The sequence below is a fragment of the Ictidomys tridecemlineatus genome, unplaced genomic scaffold (genome assembly GCF_052094955.1).
Source record: "Ictidomys tridecemlineatus isolate mIctTri1 unplaced genomic scaffold, mIctTri1.hap1 Scaffold_78, whole genome shotgun sequence".
Taxonomy (NCBI): Eukaryota; Metazoa; Chordata; class Mammalia; order Rodentia; family Sciuridae; genus Ictidomys; species Ictidomys tridecemlineatus.
Genome location: NW_027525752.1, coordinates 291,434 through 304,998, shown reverse-complemented (window position 1 = coordinate 304,998; position 13,565 = coordinate 291,434).

Here is a 13,565-nt window from a genome sequence, read left to right as displayed (position 1 = left end):
AGACTGAGACCGACCTTCCACTGCAGCCTAGGGCAGACATAAGGGCGGGAGGGAGTGTGGGAATTTTTGTGGTTGGGCCATGGCTAGGAGGGTTGTCAGGGAAGGGTCCTTTGGGGTCACGTGTATTCTTTGAGGTGATCACTGTTTCATGTTGAACCAGGTGTTTTCAGAATTCCAATCTCAGAAATTTCCTTTTTCTGTATGATGGTAAATTATTGTTTGAGATTTCTTTGTACGATGATAGAGTATTTCTGGGGTTTAATGTCAGGCTAAGTCAGAATAACAGTGAGGTGACTCTTATTCTATGATGGGGGATGTATTTCAAATGGTGTTGCCTATGTCAAGTTCTATCTAACATTCCTGCCTTTTTAAAAAATTTATGGAAAAGAAGTGAAGGGAGGGGTGAAGGAGAAGGGGCAGTGACGTCTCTTATAGTCCTTCCTGCTGAGGGAGGGCATTGATGGAGGACTCCTGTAGGCATTGAGAGTGAGCAGTTCTCTTGTTACTCAGCAGATCACGTGATTAGCAGTGGCATTAATGGTCCTGTGTGAAAAGGAGATGAAGAGCTGAAACAGGGAGGGCCCCATAGCAAGGTCAATCATGATACAGGGAATTGGGAAGAAGACAAAAGGGGCATCCAAGAGAACATAGCCAGGGGAGAAAGCACCTCATATCTCATGAGGAGGAGTACTGATCAACTTGGTGCCTGTTCTCTTAATTTTAATGCCATTCCTCACTAGACGTGTTAGTGTCGAAGCAGCAGGTTTCTTGTAGGAAGGAACAGATGCCTCCTTTGTCTGTGGTTAATAAATCTAGATCTCCTCTGTTTTGGAGGACAGTTGGAGCCAACAAATCTCTTTGGTCTTCAAGTATAAATAGTTGGGTTGAGATTTCTCTGAGGCTAGCTGCCGTTTCTTTAGATAGTACTGCAAAACTGATGGGTGGAGACTCCTCCTCCTGCCACTCCTGTGCCCACTGCTGCAGTTATGCCCACGCGTATCAGGAGAGGAGCAGAAGGGAGAGCTCATTTCCCTCTGGGTAGGGTGTGTACTGGATTGGGATGGGTCCCTTCTCAGTGAAACGTAGGAGGACTGGTGTGAGAAAGGCTGGGGTGCGAGTTTCCCTACAGTCAGTGGGTAAACAGGTGTGTTTTTCACAGAGGAGGAAGGTTCCCTGATGAGCGTTAAGGCAACAGAAACTTGTGTTAGTTGGAGGCTATTAAGGTTCCATGTCCACCCCTGGTAAGAGGCAAAGGTGGTGGCCATGTGTGCAGCCCCAAGAGGCTGGGGATCAATCTTGGTGTTCAAAAGATAAGACTTTTCAATTAAAATCTGGTGTTTGGAGGTTTGAGAATACTTGTCCAGGTAGAGGAAGGAGCATTCAGTGTTCTACATGGTAGGGCTTAGGGTTTATGTTTATTAGAGGCACATGGTTAGTGGACCTCTACCTTGGCAGAATAAGAACTGGTTTTGGTTATAGGTAAACTCCAAAGAGCACAGGGAATGAACGCTCTTTTCAGTTTGCTTGTGGGCCCCTTTTAGGTACTGTGTTCACAGTGGGATTGGGGAAAGGAAAGGTATGATTACACAAAGAAAGAGAAGGGAAGGCTGCTGGGATTTTCTCTTCTGTGCATAGGATACAGAGGAGAGTCTGAGAAACAGGGGTTCAGTAAGGGTGCCCATCTGACCTGTCATGGGGATAGTAATGTGTGAGGCAAGGTATTTGGCAGTCCTATATCAAAAGGAACATGTCGTATGGCTGATTTCCTGAATTCTGTTCTGTCTTCTCCGTACATGTGAGGAAATCCTTGGTGTTTGCCCCTGTGGTCAGAGGGGCTGGCTGGGCTACAGAGTTGGGGCTCGTGGGGGTAAACAAATCCAGCAGGGGAAACTGGATGTGTTCGTGGAATTTACCAGAAGGTCAACAGAGGTTTTAATAAGTGCAGGCATGTAATGAGGTATTAAGGCTATACAAAAAGGAGGCAGAAAGAGAAGAAGGAAAGCTGAAGATGTGAGAAGTCCCAATAAGCTCCTTTAAGCCATGGTTGATGCATGGATTTGAAAATTTAAGCTGGAGTATTCAGGGGTTCTGGGAATAGATACCAAGCAATGTACTGGGTAGTGAGGATAATAAATTGGCAAAAGTTGGGACAGAAAAAGATGAGAAATAAAGAGACATAAGTTTATAAGGCATAAACTTGGACCTATGGTCTCTGAGTATCTGGGGGAAGTGTATAGGAGTGGGGCTTGTGAAAAAGCAAGAGTATTTTATACAACCAGGAGGGCTGTGGGGGATGTGCGTTGTTCGGGGGGATGAGTGAGCTGCTACCTTTTTCAGCTTGAAATTGAGTATCCAGTGTGGGAATGATTTCAGCTTGGCTGCTGCAGGTGGTGTCAGGACTACCTGATATGAACCTGCCCATTTTGGGTTAAGAGAGTGTGCTCTCCACATCAGGTCTCCTGGCCGTAGTTTTAATGGAGTCTCAGAATAGTCAGTAGGTTTAGGAAGGAATTGTTCTGCATGCTAGCTATCTGCTTAGGAGTTGCCTCAGGTGTAAGGCTGGCCAAGTATCAGGAATAGGAGGGGCTGAAGGAAGAGGAAAACCCTGGAGCACAAAGGGACAGCCATGGAGGACCTTGAAAGGGCTTAGACTGCGGGGTTTTCAGGAAGGACTCCTAAATGGAGGAGCCAAGGGAGGAGCTTGGTCCAGGTAAGCTCAGTTCTAAGCATTAGTTTGCTCAGGTGCAGTTTTAGGAGGGTATTTGTGTGTTCTACCTTTCTCGGGGATTGGGAGCAGTGTGGGATAGAGAGACAGTTGTGTACAATCCAAAATGTGAGTACTCAAGGCAGATTAGGTTTCCCATAGAAAGGCTGACAGGAGAGGAACTGACCCCTTCCCCAGAACTGGTTTCCTACCATAACATTTTATAATTTCATTTTATGACCAGGTCCAGTTTTGCCGCCATAAGTAGGTAAAAGGGGGGCAAATATCCTGAATGTACTTAGGAATTGAAAGCCAAAAACATAGATTCTGTTGGGGACTGAAGGAGAACAGTTTTTTGGTGATCTATTAAAAACCAGCCATTTTTTAAGGGGAGTCCCAGGTTAGAAACACTTTATATTTGGAGGCAGAATAAGATGGAGTAGGGAAGAGAAAATAGGGAGTAGGGAGGGGTGTGATGGGGACTTCTTTAGGCTTCGAGTAAGAACAGAGGTGACCAGTGGGGAAGGGTCTTGTCAGCAGCCGGCTTTGCTGCTGCATCAGCGAATGCACTGCTTTTGGCTCTGAGGTGGTTCATGCTTGGTGTCCTTTGCAACGGATGACTGCTTCAGCCATTCATTTTGCAGCCTTAGGTAGGTATGAGAGTCAAGAATGTGAAAGGTGCACTTGGAGTTGGTATATATGTTTACTCTCTGTCCCTGAGCAAAAGTGCGTTCATTGGTTAAAGCTATTAACTCAGCCTGTTGGCAGACGGTATGGGGAGGTAAGGCCCCTGACTGTGTAATCTAGTCTTTGGATATTGTGGCATATCCTGTAATAGGATGAGGATTTATGAAGGAACTTCCATCAGTAAACCATGAAGGGACATTGAGTAATATCTAAATTATGGGAAAAGGGGGAGAACATGGTATCTAGAAGTCAAGGCATGAGTGAGAGGGAAGGGAGTCTGAGTTGTTATCTGAGAGGAGTGGTAGGAGGGAGCCTGGGTTATGGGTTGACAGTGTTGGAAAGATCAGTGGATTGTCTACAGAGGAAGCATGTATTTTTGGAGTCTGAATTGGTGGGAGGGGGTGGGACAGAGAGATGGCTGTTTAGTTCCTTTAGGTTGTGAGAGGAGGAGATAGTAGTGTGTGCATATAGAGTTAATTTGTTGGCCTCTGAGTCTAAAAGGACTGCAGATCCAAGCACCTTGGAAAAGGGGGCCATCCTTGAATCACTGCATCTAACTGTTTCGAGAGATCATCCACTGACTTGGGGGAATTTCCAAAGATCTGACAGGAGCCCCAGGGCTACAATCTGGGCTGTGGAGACACAGAGAAAAAAATGGCTGTTCTGAGTCTGGAAGTCCAAAGTGGGGGACTTCAAGAGGGCCTGCTTTAGCTTTTGGAAGGGAGTGTTAATGAGAAGAGAAGGGTCGAGTGGTTCAGAAAGGTCACTGTGAGAAGCAGATAGAAGGGGCTTAGCAATGAGGCCAAAGGTAGGAACCCAGATGGGGAATAACCGGCTGGCTCCAGGAAAGAGAGAAAACCACATTTGCCAGTAGAGAGCAGGAGGTGCTGAATGAGTTGTTTACAGGCAGTGGGTGCTGCAGTCTGGCTGGGCACAAATAACCGGGAGGTCCAGCCACTTGTAGAGTCAAGCAAGAATGGACTTTATTTTCCAACTCATGCCAACGCCACCCATGCGACCCTCAACCAACCGACTGTTTGTCTAAGGGTGCTGTGTTGTCTGCCAATGCTAACAATAGAGGTGAATGAATCTTAGAGGGGACCAGAAAATTCTGGTAGCGCTGAAAGATTTTCCCCATGTCCAATAAGAAAGAGATGGGTTCACCAGATACTGATAGCATTACCCAGATCATGGATTGAGTGATAGTGGTCGGGGTAATAAATCCAGCGGCCATCACTCCTCTGTTGATCGGCTGTCCACTATCAGGTAGAGGATGCTTGCCAACCTGGGGTTTGTGTCTGTGGACCTTTGGGAATTGGAAGTGATCATAGGAGAGAGAAGAGTCTCACTGAGTGCATTCCAATTTCCGGTGTCCCCTTTGGTGACAGAGAAGGCATGGCCCAGGCGGAGGTTTAGAGTGAGGGCATGCATTTGCCCAGGGTCCCTGTTGGTCATATTTGAATCATGGTGCACAGGACCTTTGTTTATAAGGTCTTTGGGGACCTTGTGTGAGTGCATCTGCCAGCATTTGGTATGTGGCTTGATCTTTGTTGAGTTTTTGTGTTTTTAATTCCTCTTCTCTATTGTTGTAGACCTTAAAGTCCAGCTTTACAAGTTCACCTTGAAGGATCTGTGGTCCATTCTCCAGTTTTGTAGCTTTTTTATCATAACCTGTGGCAGACTGGAGATAAAATGTAAATGAAGACAGAGTCTGCCATCTTCTGAGTCAGGTTCTTTCTGAATTGGGAGAGAAAGAGGGCAAGGTGTCCATCATTGCCTTGAGTTATTTCATTAATCTTTTCCTAGGTGACCGCCTTAGGACAGCCTTCCCATGCTGCCTGGATGTAGGTAACTGGATGACCTAACTTCAGGATTTCAGCAGAATTGATCTGATAGCTAGGATTTGTGCTGGGAGCTTATGTGGTACCAATGGGGTTATTGAAAGGATTTGGGCAGTGTAGGGTGTCTGCATGGGCCCCAGCTGCTGACGAGATGTTATCCTTATCCTCAGAGGAAAGACAGGAGGAAAGGATGACATAGATGTCATGCCACGTGACAGAGGTCATAGGACTGGGTAATGTGTAGGAATTCCTTTCAAAATGCGATGGGATCTGAAACAAAACAGCCTAACATTCTTCTATCTATTGTCCATCTAAGAGGACATGGACACATAATGCCTTGTACTCCTACTATCTCATGAAGGGGAGGACCTTGAAGGGAGCAGTGGTTTCCATTGGGAGAAGCCCATGGTAGTGATTGTGTGGCATGGAAGGAAGCAGTGGGTGAGAATGGGAATGAGAGAGAGCTGACTCTGAGGCTGAGAGGGGGGCGGTCCATCTGCAGGGTCAAAATCAGCACTGAGGGAGAGGCAGAGGGAGTGGAAGAAGGGGAAGAAGGGGAGTTACGGATAATGGAGGGGGTTTCATCTAGAAGAAGAAAGTGAAAGGCAGAGTAGTTTGGGCAGAGAGAAGGTCTGGAGAAATCCCAGAAGACCTGAACTTTGGGCACCTTGGACCATTTGCCATTGTGGTGAAGCAAGTTTTCAAGATCTCTTAGAATTCGGAAGCCAAATTCAAAGCCATTTTCAAGCTGGTGACTATTATTTGCCATCTTGTACTGGGGACAGGCAGAATTGCAGAAGAATATGAGTCTTTTAGGTTTCACTGTGTCTTTGAGACCTAGGGTCTGGAGATGTGTGAGAAGGCACCCCAATGAGTTATTTCATGGAGGTTTTGATGTGATCTGTCCCCTGATGAACAAGATGGATTGAAGAGGGCCCCAAAGGACTCCAGGAGAGAGAGAAGCCAAAACCATGAGGTATCCACAAAATAATCTGGTTTCTCCAAGGTTGTTCCAGGAATGACCTATGGAACCACTGGCAATCAATGGACATTCCCAAGGAAAGCAAGCCATTGGCACCAGTGGTGGCAGGGTTTTTCTCCCACCCAGAACTGTGGTTTGTCATAGGAACAGTCAGAGGAACAGTGTCTGCAGAGAGAAAACCACAGCAGGGCTTCCAGGAGTCTAGAGGAATGGAGTGGGGTGGTATCACTCACCCAATAGGCGATGATGGCGGGTGGTGGATGTAAAGTCCAGCCATGTGAGCGGTTCCTACTGGAGCCCCTGGAGGGAGAGAAGGGAGAATGAGAGGGAAAATAGAGAGGCCAGGTGGAGGTAAAGTGGAGCCAGCTGTGGTGGGAACTTGAACACCCTCCAGGTTTGGCACCAAACAGAAAGAAGAAGTGAAGAGAATAGAGAGAGGAGAGGAGGCTCAGCAGTAACAGGGTTATCTGGGACACACCTGTGGAGACCGAGACCCAGCTTTCCTTTACAGCCTCAGTTAGATACAGGGGCATGAGAGAATGGGGACATTTTTGGTTAGGCCATTTAAAGTGTAAGAGAAGGGTCCTTTTGTTTGCCACCTTTATTCTATGAGGTGGTCACTATTGTCACTATTTCATGTTGAACCAAGATTTCTGTTCCAGATAGCAATTACTCTTCTTTTCTAAAAAAAAAAAAAAAATATTTGTTCTCTTTAGATATACATGAGAAGAGCATATATTTTTACGTATTGATATAAACATGGAGTATATCTTATTCTATTTATGATACCAGACTTGTGGTTGTCATTGATGTGGAGATTCATTGTGGTGTATTCATATATGTACATAACAAAGTTGTGTCAGATTCATTCCACTGTATTTCCTATTCCTATCATCCCTCCCTTCCTTTCCTTTCAACAGATTAATGGATAAAGAAAAGTGGTGTATCTGCACAATGGAATATTACACAGCCATAAAAAATGACTTCATGATTGCTGCTGGTTCAATGGAATGATCTGGAGACTTACATGCTGATTCAAGAAAGCCAATGTCAAAACACCAAAGTTCAAATATTCTGTTTGATATGTGGATGCTAACACACAACAAGGAAGATGGGAAAAATAGAAGTTCAATGGATTAGACAAAGGGAATTTCCTTTCTTTGTATAATGATGAGGTATTATTTTGAGTTTCTTTGCATGATGACAGAGTATTTTCTGGGGTTTAAGGTCAGGTTAATTAAAAGTGACCATGAGGTGACTCTTATTCTAAGATGGGGAATACATTTCAAAATGATATTGCCTCTGTCAGGTTCTACCTAACATTCCCTATAATAACATTGAATGTAAATAGTCTAAACTCTTCAATGAAAAGACATAGATTAGCAGATTGGATTTAAGAACAAGCCCCAAAATATGTTGTTTGCAGGGGACTCATCTTCCAGGAAAAGATACCCACAGACTGAAGATAAAAGTATGGGAAAAGATATATTATGCAAACTGTATCTGCAAACAAGTAGGGGTAGCCATTCTCATTCAGATAAATAAATTTCAGGACAAAATTAATCATAAGAGACAAAGAAGCCATAAAAGAAGAATGAAATTATGGCATTTTCCAGTAAATGAATGGAAATGAAGAATATCATGCTAAGTGAAATAAGCCAGTCCCAACAACCCAAAGGTTGAATGATTTCTCAGACACATGGATGCTAACCCACAACAAAGGAGGGTAGGGAGGGAAAGAAGAGAAGTCCATTACATTAGATAAAGGGGAATAAAAAGAAGGGAGGGGTATGGGAATAGAAAAGACAGTAGAATGAACTGGACATATTGTTCCTTTGCTCATATATGAATACACAGCAGTGTAAGGACATATTATGTACAATCACAAGGGTGGGATCCTAATTGGAATGAATTTTACTCCATGTATGTATGATATGTCAAAATACACTCTACAGTCTGCATGTTTAAAAATAATAAATAAAAAAAATTAGCTAGGATTTTAAAAAAGACAACAAATGTCACTTTATACTGGTGAAGGGAATTATACAACACCAGGACATGATGATTGTAAATATTTATGCCCTAAACAATGGTGCATCTACATAGAGAAAACACTCTCTTCTCAACATTAAAAATCAAATAAACCCAAATACAATAATACTGGGTGACTTCAACACACCTCTCTCACCACCAGATAGATCATCCAGACATAAACTAACATGCTTCAGATCTAAAAGTACTGTTAACCAAATGGACCAAACAGACATCTATAGAATATTTCACCCATCAATGATTGAATTAATATTCTTCTCTGCAGTGCATGGAACATTTTCCAAAATAGATTGTATTTCAAATCACACAAAAAAAATCTTAGTAAATATAAAAAGATAGAGAATGGAGCAAAATTAGAAATCAATGACAAGATAAAAAACAGAAATCATTATAATGCCTGGAAATTAAATAATATACTTGCAAATGGTGAATGGATAGCAGAAGTAATCAGGGGAAAAATAGAAAAAAATTGCAAACAAATGATAGAACATATCAAAATCTCTGGAAAAGTATAAAGATAGTTCTAAGAGAAAAATTTATAACGCTAAGTTTATACATCAAAAAGAAAGAAATATATAATACTGAAGAAATAATCTAAAATTATGTATCAAGGTCCTAGAGAAAGGAGAATAAATCATCAGCAAATTCAGTAGAAAACAGAAAATAATTAAAATCAGAGCCAAAATCAGTAAAATAGAGAATAAAAAATACAAAGAATTAATGAAATGAAGAATTAGTTTTTTGGAAGGATAAACAAGATTGATAAACCCTGAGCCAAATTAACCAAAAGAAAGCAGACTCAAATAAACATAATTAGAGATGAAAAAGAAAATATCATCATAGATACCAATAAAATCCAGTGGATCATCAGAAACTATTTTGAAAATTTATGATTATTGGAGAAAATATTCTAGAAATTCTTGAAGATATTGACAAACTCCTAGAGACATATCAAATACAAAATTTGAACCATAAGGATAAAGAAAATCTAAACAGATTAGTACCAAGTAATGAAATTGAAGCAGGTCTCCAAAGCTTTCCAACAAATAAAGCCCAGGACTGGATGCATCCTCAACCAAGTTCTGCCAGACACATAAAAAAGAATTAATACCATTCCACCTCAAATTATTTCATGAAATTAAAAATAAGGAAACACTGCGAACATTATCCTACAAATACTGTATCACCCTGATACCAAATCCAAACAAAGACACATCAAGGAAAAAAATTTCAAGCCAATATCCTTCATGAACATAGATGCAAAAATGTTAGTAAAACATTAACAAACTGCATTACCCCCCAAAAAAAAATTGTAAAAAATTCTGTACAACAATCAAGTGAGTTTTCATTTCAGGGTGGTTCAATATATGCAAGTCAACAAGTGTAATTCATCACATAAATAAAATTAAGTACAAGAATCACATGAGTATCCCAATAGATGCAGAAAAAGCATTGGACAAACACCCATTTGTGTTGAAAATACTAGAAAGACTAGGGATAGAAGAAACTTACGTCATCATTGTAAAGACTATATATGACTAACCCCAGATCACCATCATATGGAGAAAAAATTGAGAGCATTTTCTCTAAAATTGGGAACAAGGCAAGGATGCCCACTTTCACCACTCCTATTCAACTCAGTCCTTGAAACTATGCAAAGCAATCAGACAAGTCAAGAAAATTAAGGCAATACAAATAAGAAGAGCTCAAGTTATCTCTGTTTGCTGATGAATGATTTGATATTTAGAAACTTCAACAGAAGACTTCTAGCTCTGATAAACAAATTTAGTAAAGTGTAGCAGGATCCAAGATCAGCATATATAAATCAATCACTTTCCTATACTCCAATAACAAACCTACTGAAAATATAATTAGGATAACTACTCCACTAACAATAACCTCAAATGAAATAAAATACTTTGGGATTAATCTAACAAACTATATTAAGGACCTCTATAATGAAAACTATAGAACACTGAAGAAATAATTGAAGAAGAGCTTAGAAGATGAAAAGACCTTCCATGTTCTTTATAGGCAAAATGAATATTATTAAAATGACATAAATCAAAAGCACTATAGAGATTCAAAGAAATTCCCATCAAAATATCTAAGACATTCTTAACAGAATTAGAAAAATATTCTAAAATTTATTTAGAAAAATAAGAGGCCCAGAATAGTCAAAACAATCCTGAACAAAAAAGTGATGTGGGTAGCATCACAATACCAGACCTCCAAATATCCTTCAGAGCTATAGTAACAAAAATAGCATGATACTGGCACCAAAACAGGCATGAAGACCTATGGAACAGAAGACACAGAGATCAACCCACATCACTACAATTATCTGATACTAAACAAATGTGCCAAAACATTTGTTGGAGAAAAGAGACTTCTAAGAAAATGGTAGGGAGAAAACTGGAACTCCATATGTAAAAAAATGAAACAATACAGGTCAAGACCTGTATTGCTCACCTGTCTTTAAGTCAACTCAATGTGGATCAAAGATCTAGGAATTACACCAGAAACTCTGCAAGTACTAGAACAAAACATAGGCTCAACATTCCAACATGTTGGCACAAGGACCAATTTCCTTAACAAGACTCCAAAAGCACAAGTAATAAAATAAAAGATCAAGAAGTGGAATATCATCAAATTAAAATGCTTCTGCACAGCAAATAAGCAATCCACACATTTTCCCTTTCCTTTGCCTAGGATAAAAACTGCCTTCCCGCGTGGATCTGAGCTCGTACTTCCCATGTCCACAACTGCCAGGAGCCCACAGAGCTGTGTGAAGTCCTGGGTGAGGCCAGCAGCTCAAGGGCAGGTCTGCTCCACACTGCTCTCCTTTCTCATGGGTGGGAGAATGGGTCATAACTAGTAACAATTCCTCTACAACCTTTCTAGATGGATTCTTAAGAGATCCCACCACAAGGTCACTCATTCTGGTTTAATCCAACTATCTGCAAGTGGGAAGATGTTGTGTGTATTGAATTTCTTCTCAGGTGACTGGTCAGCTGTGGGATCCACAGAATGGCTGCCATTCCAAGCATGGGCTTCTCTCCACAATTTGGATCTAAACTGCTTGACCACCTTTCAATGACCCCACTGCTACGGATGCATTTTAATTTGATCTATTTCTTTCCAGCTATTGTTAAGGGGTGAACATTTGTGCTTTTCCTCTCCTTCTCTGTTTTCCTCTCCCCCAATCCCCATCCTGGGCTGGACTGAGGATTAGGGAATTCAAGACTGATGGGAGTTTGAGAAGAGCAGACTTTGAAGTTTGTACTCCGATGTCAGCCCCTTGAATCAGAGCTGCTGTTCAGGATTTAAACACTCTCAAGTCTCTCCTGATTTAATAAATACTTACTGTTCCTCTTTTAAGTAGCTGATGACAGGTACCTTCTCTTAATCTTCATCATTCATTTTACTGTGGTCCACAGAAGCCCATTGCAAGTGTTATTTTCAAAGTCTCTGAGGTCCTAATGGCCACTAAAGCCATGAATGGGTTTAAGTCCATATCTTTCTTGATTTGTCTGCATCCTTTGAAATGGTCTCCTCCCTCAACTTCTCTGATAATAAACATGCCAGATTGTTTCTCCTACCTCTATAGCAGTATTTTCTCATTTACTCTCATCTTCTTCTACAGGAATTTTTAAATTCTTCTCTTTGCTTTTGTTGTTGCTGCTTCTTTGTTTTATTGTTGTTGTTGTTGTTTCTGTTCACTCTTTGAGACATCCATTAAATGACTCCAACTCTTTTTATACACTTAGATATGTATCTTCAGGCTCAATCTTATTCTTGAGCATATTAAACTACTATTTGGATTCCTGTTAGCATCTCAAATTCAACTCATCTAAAACAGAACTCATCACTTTGGACTATAAAATGTATTTTGCTTGGTTTCCTATTTTATCAAATACACCATCAGTTTCCAAGGCAAAACATCTTCCTCTCTTTTCCACAGTACATCACCAATACTTTTACCTCCTTAATATTTCATAAACCCTCCTGCTTCCTTCTATTCAAACTGAGTGGTGCCTAGTTGTTATCATAGCCAGCATCGATTTCCTCTTCATTCTTCCTAATTGAATAGAATTCTAGAGTTCACCTTTCTCCACAAACCTTTTGTACCTCAGAGGAAATGGAACTCAACCCCAGTTCCAGGAATTAGCCTGACTGCTTCAGAATAAATTCACTCTTCTGAGCAGTTGTCAGGGTAGGAACAGGCATTGACTATCCTTTAGACAGTAAGGGCTGAGAACAGGCAAGCTGAGAATTCAGACCTGTAGAACATTTCTCACTCTCCTGGGATGACTTCAAGAAATCATCATATCACTTCCTCTGAAAGTCTAAATTGCAATTTTAGATAGGAAGGTGTCACAACAATTGCCAAAACAAGGAATAAGGTGCATTTATTGGGTAAATACCTATTATGTACAAAGCACTGTGGGGGGGGGCTAGTCCACATTGAAAGAAACATCAAAGAGGACAGTCATTGCTTTCAGGATCCCAAGTGCCACTTACCTTGGGAATTTCTTGATATTATTAGGAATTATCATATTCCTCAAATGAAACCAAGATTTTTTAAATACCTAGACAGGCATGGTGGCACACACCTGTAATCCCAGCAACTCAGGAGGCTGAGGCAGGAGGACAGTCCTGTCCCAAATTAAAATATAAAATGCACTTCAGGTGTAGCTCAGTGGTTAAGTGCCCTTAGGTTTAACCCCTAGGAAAAAATAATAAAAAAATATACAGAAATATTACAAGTATGTAGTTTGTTTTATACTAAAATTATATGTGCATTATTAGAACAATAAATTTCTCTATACTACTAAAGGCAAACTGTGATCAAAGAGGCCAATAGTATTTTAAAGAAACAAGTCCCATGCTCCTACCATTAGGAGTTCCAAAATATTAAAAGTTGGAGTTCATGTATTTCCTTCATTTTGAGCCAGGACACAGGAATGTACTTGGTCTTAGTTGAAAAATACCCAAAACACTGCATGTGCAATTCTTGCTCTCCTAGGTCACAGAATACAGTGAAGGGCAATCAGAGAACAGGAGCGGCAATACTCAGAGGAAGTGAAAAAGTATTGTCTTGGACCACTTAATTACTCAGTGACTTTGTGTAAGGGACTTTATCTTCTCAGAGACTGTTTGCTCATCTTTAATATATGAATAAGAATGGTGATCAAGAATCTCCATACAGCCAGATCAATTTTATAGCAGCACAATTCACAATAGCTAAACTGTGGAACCAACCTAGATGTCCTTCAGTAGATGAATGGATTAAAAA